Genomic DNA, 11955 nt, shown 5'->3' with positions numbered 1-11955 from the left:
ATACAGCAGTGTTTCCATCATATAACAGGTATAATTGCAACCAGTTTGAAATTGATGGCCAATTCTACGTTCCGCGCAACCTAGGCATCACTCTATTGCGTTGCTCCACCAGATCGAATAGTTAGAGCCTTAGAAGCCAACGCCCGAAGCATTAAATACAAAATAAATAGAACAGTTTTTCCATAGTATAAAACGAATAATTGCTACCAGTGTAAAAGTTATGGTTTTTTCTACGTTCCGGGCAACCTAGGCTTCACCCTAGGCCGTTCTTCCACCAGATTGAATAGTTAGGGCATTAGAAGTCAATGCCCGAAGGATAAAATGCAATAAAAATACAACAGTTTTTCCATCATATAACAGGAATAATTGCAACCAGTTTGAAAGTGATGGTCATTTCTACGTTCCGGGCAACATAGGCTTTACTCTAGGGCGTTGCTCCACTAGATCGAATAGTTAGTACCTTAGAAGTCAACGCCAGATGTATAAAATACAATATAAATACAACAGTTTTTCCATCGTATAAAACGAATAATTGCAACCAGTATGAAACTTATGGTCATTTCTACTTTCCGAGCAACCTAGGCTTCACCCTAGCGCGTTGCTCCAACGGATTGAATAGTTAGGGCCTTAGAAGTCAACGCCCGAACCATAAAATACAAAAAAAATACAGCAGTGTTTCCATTATATAACAGGTATAATTGCAACCAGTTTGAAATTGATGGCCAATTCTACGTTCCGGGCAACCTAGGCATCACTCTATTGCGTTGCTCTACCAGATCGAATAGTTAGTGCCTTAGAAGTCAACGCCAGAAGCATAAAATACAATATAAATACAACAGTTTTTCCATCGTATAAAACGAATAATTGCAACCACTATGAAACTTCTGGACATTTCTACTATCCGAGCAACCTAGGCTTCACCCTAGAGCGTTGCTCCAACAGATTGAACAGTTAGGGCCTTAGAAGTCAACGCCCGAACCATAATATGCAAAAAAAATACAACAGTGTTTCCATCATATATCAGGAATAATTGCAACCAGTTAGAAAGTGATGGCCAATTCTACGTTCCGGGCAACCCAGGCTTCACTCTAGGGCGTTGCTCCACCAGATCGAATAGTCAGTGCCTTAGAAGTCAACGCCAGAAGCATAAAATACAATATAAATACAACAGTTTTTCCATCGTATAAAACGAATAAATACAACCAGTATGAAACTTATGGTCATTTCTACTTTCCGAGCAACCTAGGCTTCACCCTAGGGCGTTGCTCCAACAGATTGAACAGTTAGGGCCTTAGAAGTCAACGCCCGAACCATAAAATGCAGAAAAAATACAACAGTGTTTCCATCGTATATCAGGAATAATTGCAACCAGTTTGAAAGTGATGGCCAATTCTACGTTCCGGGCAACCTAGGCATCACTCTAGGGCGTTGCTCCACCAGATCGAATAGTTAGTGCCTTAGAAGTCAACGCCAGAAGCATAAAATACAATATAAATACAACAGTTTTTCCATCGTATAAAACGAATAATTGCAACCAGTATGAAACTTATGGTCATTTCTACTTTCCGAGCAACCTAGGCTTCACCCTAGGGCGTTGCTCCAACGGATGGAATAGTTAGGGCCTTAGAAGTCAACGCCCGATCCATAAAATGCAAAAAAAATACAGCAGTGTTTCCATCATATAACAGGTATAATTGCAACGAGTTTGAAATTGATGGCCAATTCTACGTTCCGGGCAACCTAGGCATCACTCTATTGCGTTGCTCCACCAGATCGAATAGTTAGTGCCTTAGAAGTCAACGCCAGAAGCATAAAATACAATATAAATACAACAGTTTTTCCATCGTATAAAACGAATAATTGCAACCAGTATGAAACTTATGGGCATTTCTACTTTCCGAGCAACCTACGCATCACCCTAGGGCGTTGCTCCAACGGATTGAATAGTTAGGGCCATAGAAGTCAACACCCGAAACATAAAATGCAAAAAAAATACAGCAGTGTTTCCATCATATAACAGGTATAATTGCAACCAGTTTGAAATTGATGGCCAATTCTACGTTCCGGGCAACCTAGGCATCACTCTATTGCGTTGCTCCACCAGATCGAATAGTTAGTGCCTTAGAAGTCAACGCCAGAAGCATAAAATACAATATAGATACAACAGTTTTTCCATCGTATAAAACGAATAATTGCAACCAGTATGAAACTTATGGTCATTTCTACTTTCCGAGCAAGCTAGGCTTCACCCTAGGGCGTTGGTCCAACAGATTGAACAGTTATGGCCTTAGAAGTCAACGCCCGAAGCATAAGATGCAATAAAAATACAACAATGTTTCCATTATATATCATTAATAATTGCAACCAGTTTGAAAGTGATGGCCAATTCTACGTTCCGGGCAACCTAGGCTTCACTCCAGGGCGTTGCTCCACCAGATCGAATAGTTAGAGCCTTAGAAGTCAACGCCAGAAGCATAAAATACAATATAAATACAACAGTTTTTCCATCGTATAAAACGAATAATTGCAACCAGTATGAAACTTATGGACATTTCTACTTTCCGAGCAAGCTAGGCTTCACACTAGCGCGTTGCTCCAACAGATTGAATAATTAGGGCCTTAGAAGTCAACGCCCGAAGCATAAAATGCAATAAAAATACAACAGTGTATCCATCATATAACAGGAATAATTGCAACCAGTTTGACAGTGATGGCCAATTCTACGTTATGGGCAACCTAGGCTTCACTCTAGGGCGTTGCTCCACCAGATCGAATATTTAGGGCCTTAGAAGCCAACGCCCGAAGCATTAAATACAAAATAAATAGAACAGTTTTTCCATAGTATAAAACGAATAATTGCTACCAGTGTAAAAGTTATGGTTTTTTCTACGTTCCGGGCAACCTAGGCTTCACCCTAGGCCGTTCTTCCACCAGATTGAATAGTTAGGGCCTTAGAAGTCAATGCCCGAAGGATAAAATGCAATAAAAATACAACAGTTTTTCCATCATATAACAGGAATAATTGCAACCAGTTTGAAAGTGATGGTCATTTCTACGTTCCGGGCAACATAGGCTTTACTCTAGGGCGTTGCTCCACTAGATCGAATAGTTAGTACCTTAGAAGTCAACGCCAGATGTATAAAATACAATATAAATACAACAGTTTTTCCATCGTATAAAACGAATAATTGCAACCAGTATGAAACTTATGGTCATTTCTACTTTCCGAGCAACCTAGGCTTCACCCTAGCGCGTTGCTCCAACGGATTGAATAGTTAGGGCCTTAGAAGTCAACGCCCGAACCATAAAATACAAAAAAAATACAGCAGTGTTTCCATTATATAACAGGTATAATTGCAACCAGTTTGAAATGGATGGCCAATTCTACGTTCCGGGCAACCTAGGCATCACTCTATTGCGTTGCTCTACCAGATCGAATAGTTAGTGCCTTAGAAGTCAACGCCAGAAGCATAAAATACAATATAAATACAACAGTTTTTCCATCGTATAAAACGAATAATTGCAACCACTATGAAACTTCTGGACATTTCTACTATCCGAGCAACCTAGGCTTCACCCTAGGGCGTTGCTCCATCAGATTGAACAGTTAGGGCCTTAGAAGTCAACGCCCGAACCATAAAATGCAAAAAAAATACAACAGTGTTTCCATCATATATCAGGAATAATTGCAACCAGTTAGAAAGTGATGGGCAATTCTACGTTCCGGGCAACCCAGGCTTCACTCTAGGGCGTTGCTCCACCAGATCGAATAGTCAGTGCCTTAGAAGTCAACGCCAGAAGCATAAAATACAATATAAATACAACAGTTTTTCCATCGTATAAAACGAATAAATGCAACCAGTATGAAACTTATGGTCATTTCTACTTTCCGAGCAACCTAGGCTTCACCCTAGGGCGTTGCTCCAACAGATTGAACAGTTAGGGCCTTAGAAGTCAACGCCCGAACCATAAAATGCAGAAAAAATACAACAGTGTTTCCATCGTATATCAGGAATAATTGCAACCAGTTTGAAAGTGAAGGCCAATTCTACGTTCCGGGCAACCTAGACTTCACTCTAGGGCGTTGCTCCACCAGATCCAATAGCTAGTGCCTTAGAAGTCAGCGCCAGAAGCATAAAATACAATATAAATACAACAGTTTTTCCATCGTATAAAACGAATAATTGCAACCAGTATGAAACTTATGGTCATTTCTACTTTCCGAGCAACCTAGGCTTCAGCCTAGGGCGTTGCTCCAACGGATGGAATAGTTAGGGCCTTAGAAGTCAACGCCCGATCCATAAAATGTAAAAAAAATACAGCAGTGTTTCCATCATATAACAGGTATAATTGCAACGAGTTTGAAATTGATGGCCAATTCTACGTTCCGGGCAACCTAGGCATCACTCTATTGCGTTGCTCCACCAGATCGAATAGTTAGTGCCTTAGAAGTCAACGCCAGAAGCATAAAATACAATATAAATACAACAGTTTTTCGATCGTATAAAACGAATAATTGCAACCTGTATGAAACTTATGGATCTTTCTACTTTCCGAGCAACCTAGGCTTCACCCTAGGGCGTTGCTCCAACAGATTGAATAGTTAGGGCCTTAGAAGTCAACGCCCGAACCATAAAATGAAAAAAAAAATACAACAGTGTTTCCATCATATATCAGGAATAATTGCAACCAGTTTGAAAGTGATGGCCAATTCTACGTTCCGGGCAACCTAGGTTTCACTCCAGGGCGTTGCTCCACCAGACCGAATAGTTACGGCCTAAGAAGTCAACGCCAGAAGCATAAAATACGATATAAATACAACAGCTTTTCCATCGTATAAAACGAATAATTGCAACCAGTATGAAACTTATGGTCATTTCTACTTTCCGAGCAAGCTAGGCATCACCCTAGGGCGTTGCTCCAACGGATTGAATAGTTAGGGCCTTAGAAGTCAACACCCGAAACATAAAATGCAAAAAAAATACAACAGCTTTTCCATCGTATAAAACGAATAATTGCAACCAGTATGAAACTTATGGTCATTTCTACTTTCCGAGCAAACTAGGCTTCACCCTAGGGCGTTGCTCCACCAGATCGAATAGTTAGTGCCTTAGAAGTCAACGCCAGAAGCATAAAATACAATATAAATACAACAGTTTTTCCATCGTATAAAACGAATAATTGCAACCAGTATGAAACTTATGGCCATTTCTACTTTCCGAGCAACCTAGGCTTCACCCTAGGGCGTTGCTCCAACAGATTGAATAGTTAGGGCCTTAGAAGTCAACGCCCGAACCATAAAATGCAAAAAAAAATACAACAGTGTTTCCATCATATATCAGGAATAATTGCAACCAGTTTGAAAGTGATGATCAATTCTACGTTCCGGGCAACCTAGGTTTCACTCCAGGGCGTTGCTCCACCAGACCGAATAGTTACGGCCTAAGAAGTCAACGCCAGAAGCATAAAATACGATATAAATACAACAGCTTTTCCATCGTATAAAACGAATAATTGCAACCAGTATGAAACTTATGGACATTTCTACTTTCCGAGCAAGCTAGGCTTCACCCTAGGGCGTTGCTCCAACAGATTGAATAGTTAGGGCCTTAGAAGTCAACGCCCGAAGCATAAAATGCAATAAAAATACAACAGTGTCTCCATCATATAACAGGAATAATTGCAACCAGTTTGAAAGTGATGGCCAATTCTACGTTCCAGGCAACCTAGGCTTCACTCTAGGGCGTTGTTCCACCAGATCGAATAGTTAGGGCCTAAGAAGTCAACGCCAGAAGCATAAAATACAATATAAATATAACAGTTTTTCCATCGTATAAAACGAATAATAGCAACCAGTGTGAAAGTTATGGTCATTTCTACGTTCCGGGCAGCCTAGATTTCACTCTAGGGCGTTGCTCCACCAGATCAAACAGTTAGGGAATTAGAAGCCAACGCCCGAAGCATTAAATACAAAATAAATAGAACAGTTTTTCCATAGTATAAAACGAATAATTGCTACCAGTGTAAAAGTTATGGTTATTTCTACGTTCCGGGCAACCTAGGCTTCACCCTACGCCGTTGTTCCACCAGATCGAATAGTTAGGGCCTAAGAAGGGAACGACAGAAGCATAAAATACAATATAAAAACAACAGTTTTTCCATCGTATAAAACGAACAATTGCAACCAGTATGAAACTTATGGTCATTTCTACTTTCCGAGCAAGCTAGGCTTCACCCAAGGGCGTTGCTCCATCAGATTGAATAGTTAGGGCCTTAGAAGTCAAGGCCCGAACCATAAAATGCAAAAAAAATACAACAGTGTTTCCATCATATAACAGGAATAATTGCAACCAGTTTGAAAGTGATGGCCAATTCTACGTTCCGGGCAACCTAGGCTTCGCTCTAGGGCGTTGCTCCACCAGATCGAATAGATAGTGCCTTAGAAGTCAACGCCAGAAGCATAAAATACAATATAAATACAACAGTTTTACCATCGTATAAAACGAATAATTGCAACCAGTATGAAACTTATGGTCATTTCTACTTTCCGAGCAACCTAGGCTTCACCCTAGGGCATTGCTCCAACAGATTGAATAGTTAGGGCCTTAGAACTCAACGCCCGAACCATAAAATGCAAAAAAAATACAACAGTGTTTCCATCATATGTCAGGAATAATTGCAACCAGTTTGAAAGTGATGGCCAATTCAACGTTCCGGGCAACCTAGGTTTCACTACAGGGCGTTGCTCCAACGGATTGAATAGTTAGGGCCTTAGAAGTCAACGCCCGAACCATAAAATGCAAAAAAAATACAGCAGCGTTTCCATCATATAACAGGTATAATTGCAACCAGTTTGAAATTGATGGCCAATTCTACGTTCCAGGCATCCTAGACATCACTCTAGGGCGTTGCTCCACCAGATCAAATAGTTAGTGCCTTAGAAGTCAACGCCAGAAGCATAAAATACAATATAAATACATCAGTTCTTCCATCGTATAAAACGAATAATTGCAGCCAGTATGAAATTTATGGTCATTTCTACTTTCCGAGCAATCTAGGCTTCACCCTAGGTCGTTGCTCCAACAGATTGAATAGTTAGGGCCTTAGAAGTCAACGCCCGAACCATAAAATGCAAAAAAAATACAACAGTGTTTCCATCATATAACAGGTATAATTGCAACGAGTTTGAAATTGATGGCCAATTCTACGTTCCGGGCAACCTAGGCATCACTCTATTGCGTTGCTCCACCAGATCGAATAGTTAGTGCCTTAGAAGTCAACGCCAGAAGCATAAAATACAATATAAATACAACAGTTTTTCGATCGTATAAAACGAATAATTGCAACCTGTATGAAACTTATGGATCTTTCTACTTTCCGAGCAACCTAGGCTTCACCCTAGGGCGTTGCTCCAACAGATTGAATAGTTAGGGCCTTAGAAGTCAACGCCCGAACCATAAAATGAAAAAAAAAATACAACAGTGTTTCCATCATATATCAGGAATAATTGCAACCAGTTTGAAAGTGATGGCCAATTCTACGTTCCGGGCAACCTAGGTTTCACTCCAGGGCGTTGCTCCACCAGACCGAATAGTTACGGCCTAAGAAGTCAACGCCAGAAGCATAAAATACGATATAAATACAACAGCTTTTCCATCGTATAAAACGAATAATTGCAACCAGTATGAAACTTATGGTCATTTCTACTTTCCGAGCAAGCTAGGCATCACCCTAGGGCGTTGCTCCAACGGATTGAATAGTTAGGGCCTTAGAAGTCAACACCCGAAACATAAAATGCAAAAAAAATACAACAGCTTTTCCATCGTATAAAACGAATAATTGCAACCAGTATGAAACTTATGGTCATTTCTACTTTCCGAGCAAACTAGGCTTCACCCTAGGGCGTTGCTCCACCAGATCGAATAGTTAGTGCCTTAGAAGTCAACGCCAGAAGCATAAAATACAATATAAATACAACAGTTTTTCCATCGTATAAAACGAATAATTGCAACCAGTATGAAACTTATGGCCATTTCTACTTTCCGAGCAACCTAGGCTTCACCCTAGGGCGTTGCTCCAACAGATTGAATAGTTAGGGCCTTAGAAGTCAACGCCCGAACCATAAAATGCAAAAAAAAATACAACAGTGTTTCCATCATATATCAGGAATAATTGCAACCAGTTTGAAAGTGATGATCAATTCTACGTTCCGGGCAACCTAGGTTTCACTCCAGGGCGTTGCTCCACCAGACCGAATAGTTACGGCCTAAGAAGTCAACGCCAGAAGCATAAAATACGATATAAATACAACAGCTTTTCCATCGTATAAAACGAATAATTGCAACCAGTATGAAACTTATGGACATTTCTACTTTCCGAGCAAGCTAGGCTTCACCCTAGGGCGTTGCTCCAACAGATTGAATAGTTAGGGCCTTAGAAGTCAACGCCCGAAGCATAAAATGCAATAAAAATACAACAGTGTCTCCATCATATAACAGGAATAATTGCAACCAGTTTGAAAGTGATGGCCAATTCTACGTTCCAGGCAACCTAGGCTTCACTCTAGGGCGTTGTTCCACCAGATCGAATAGTTAGGGCCTAAGAAGTCAACGCCAGAAGCATAAAATACAATATAAATATAACAGTTTTTCCATCGTATAAAACGAATAATAGCAACCAGTGTGAAAGTTATGGTCATTTCTACGTTCCGGGCAGCCTAGATTTCACTCTAGGGCGTTGCTCCACCAGATCAAACAGTTAGGGAATTAGAAGCCAACGCCCGAAGCATTAAATACAAAATAAATAGAACAGTTTTTCCATAGTATAAAACGAATAATTGCTACCAGTGTAAAAGTTATGGTTATTTCTACGTTCCGGGCAACCTAGGCTTCACCCTACGCCGTTGTTCCACCAGATCGAATAGTTAGGGCCTAAGAAGGGAACGACAGAAGCATAAAATACAATATAAAAACAACAGTTTTTCCATCGTATAAAACGAACAATTGCAACCAGTATGAAACTTATGGTCATTTCTACTTTCCGAGCAAGCTAGGCTTCACCCAAGGGCGTTGCTCCATCAGATTGAATAGTTAGGGCCTTAGAAGTCAAGGCCCGAACCATAAAATGCAAAAAAAATACAACAGTGTTTCCATCATATAACAGGAATAATTGCAACCAGTTTGAAAGTGATGGCCAATTCTACGTTCCGGGCAACCTAGGCATCGCTCTAGGGCGTTGCTCCACCAGATCGAATAGATAGTGCCTTAGAAGTCAACGCCAGAAGCATAAAATACAATATAAATACAACAGTTTTACCATCGTATAAAACGAATAATTGCAACCAGTATGAAACTTATGGTCATTTCTACTTTCCGAGCAACCTAGGCTTCACCCTAGGGCATTGCTCCAACAGATTGAATAGTTAGGGCCTTAGAACTCAACGCCCGAACCATAAAATGCAAAAAAAATACAACAGTGTTTCCATCATATGTCAGGAATAATTGCAACCAGTTTGAAAGTGATGGCCAATTCAACGTTCCGGGCAACCTAGGTTTCACTACAGGGCGTTGCTCCAACGGATTGAATAGTTAGGGCCTTAGAAGTCAACGCCCGAACCATAAAATGCAAAAAAAATACAGCAGCGTTTCCATCATATAACAGGTATAATTGCAACCAGTTTGAAATTGATGGCCAATTCTACGTTCCAGGCATCCTAGACATCACTCTAGGGCGTTGCTCCACCAGATCAAATAGTTAGTGCCTTAGAAGTCAATGCCAGAAGCATAAAATACAATATAAATACATCAGTTCTTCCATCGTATAAAACGAATAATTGCAGCCAGTATGAAATTTATGGTCATTTCTACTTTCCGAGCAATCTAGGCTTCACCCTAGGTCGTTGCTCCAACAGATTGAATAGTTAGGGCCTTAGAAGTCAACGCCCGAACCATAAAATGCAAAAAAAATACAACAGTGTTTCCATCATATAACAGGAATAATTGCAACCAGTTTGAAAGTGATGGCCAATTCTACGTCCCGGGCAACCTAGGCTTCGCTCTAGGGCCTTGCTTCACCAGATCGAATAGATAGTGCCTTAGAAGTCAACGCCAGAAGCATAAAATACAATATAAATACAACAGCTTTTCCATCGTATAAAACGAATAATTGCAACCAGTATGAAACTTATGGTCATTTCTACTTTCCGAGCAAGCTAGGCTTCACCATAGGGCGTTGCTCCAACAGATTGAATAGTTAGGGCCTTAGAAGTCAACGCCCGAAGCATAAAATGCATTAAAAATACAACAGCTTTTCCATCACATAACAGGAATAATTGCAACCAGTTTGAAAGTGATGGTCATTTCTACGTTCCGCGAAACCTCGGCTTCACTCTAGGGCGTTGCTCCGCAAGATCGAATAGTTAGTGCCTTAGAAGTCCACGCCAGAAGCATAAAATAGAATATAAATACAACAGTTTTACCATCGTATAAAACGAATAATTGCAACCAGTATGAAACTTATGGTCATTTCTACTTTCCGAGCAACCTAGGCTTCACCCTAGGGCATTGCTCCAACAGATTGAATAGTTAGGGCCTTAGAAGTCAACGCCCGAACCATAAAATGCAAAAAAAATACAACAGTGTTTCCATCATATGTCAGGAATAATTGCAACCAGTTTGAAAGTGATGGCCAATTCTACGTTCCGGGCAACCTAGGTTTCACTCCAGGGCGTTGCTCCACCAGACCGAATAGTTACGGCCTAAGAAGTCAACGCCAGAAGCATAAAATACGATATAAATACAACAGCTTTTCCATCGTATAAAACGAGTAATTGCAACCAGTATGAAACTTATGGTCATTTCTACTTTCCGAGCAACCTAGGCATCACCCTAGGGCGTTGCTCCAACAGATTGAATAGTTAGGGCCTTAGAAGTCAACGCCCGAAGCATAAAATGCAAAAAAAATACAGCAGTGTTTCCATCATATAACAGGTATAATTGCAACCAGTTTGAAATTGACGGCCAATTCTACGTTCCGGGCAACCTAGGCATCACTCTATTGCGTTGCTCCACCAGATCGAATAGATAGCGCCTTAGAAGTCAACGCCAGAAGCATAAAATACAATATAAATACAACAGCTTTTCCATCGTATAAAACGAATAATTGCAACCAGTATGAAACTTATGGACATTTCTACTTTCCGAGCAACCTAGGCTTCACCCTGGGGCGTTGCTCCAACGGATTGAATAGTTAGGGCCTTAGAAGTCAACGCCCGAACCATAAAATGCAAAAAAAATACAGCAGTGTTTCCATCATATAACAGGTATAATTGCAACCAGTTTGAAATTGATGGCCAATTCTACGTTCCGGGCAACCTAGGCATCACTCTATTGCGTTGCTCCACCAGATCGAATGGCTAGTGCCTTAGAAGTCAACGCCAGAAGCATTAAATACAAAATAAATAGAACAGTTTTTCCATAGTATAAAACGAATAATTGCTACCAGTGTAAAAGTTATGGTTATTTCTACGTTCCGGGCAACCTAGGCTACACCCTAGGGCGTTGCTCCAACAGATTGAATAGTTAGGGACTTAGAATTCCACGCCATAAGAATAAAATACAATATAAGTACAACAGTTTTTCCATCGTATAAAATGAATATTTGCAAACATTGTGAAAGTAATGGTCATTTCTACGTTCCGGGCAACCTATGCGACACTATAGGGCGTCGCTCCACCACATCTAATAGCTACGGCCTTAAAAGTCAACGCCAGAAGAATAAAATGCAATATAAATACAACAGCTTTTCCATCGTATGAAATGAATAATTGCAAACAGTGTGAAAGTAATGGTCATTTCTACGTTCCGGGCAACCTAGGCTTCGCTCTACGGCGTTGCTCCACCAGATCGAATAGTTGAGGTCCTTAGAAGTCAACGCCGGAAGCATAAAATACAATAT

This window comes from Calliopsis andreniformis, chromosome 11 (assembly GCF_051401765.1).
Source record: "Calliopsis andreniformis isolate RMS-2024a chromosome 11, iyCalAndr_principal, whole genome shotgun sequence".
Lineage (NCBI taxonomy): Eukaryota > Metazoa > Arthropoda > Insecta > Hymenoptera > Andrenidae > Calliopsis > Calliopsis andreniformis.
Note: the sequence above shows the minus strand (reverse complement) of the source record.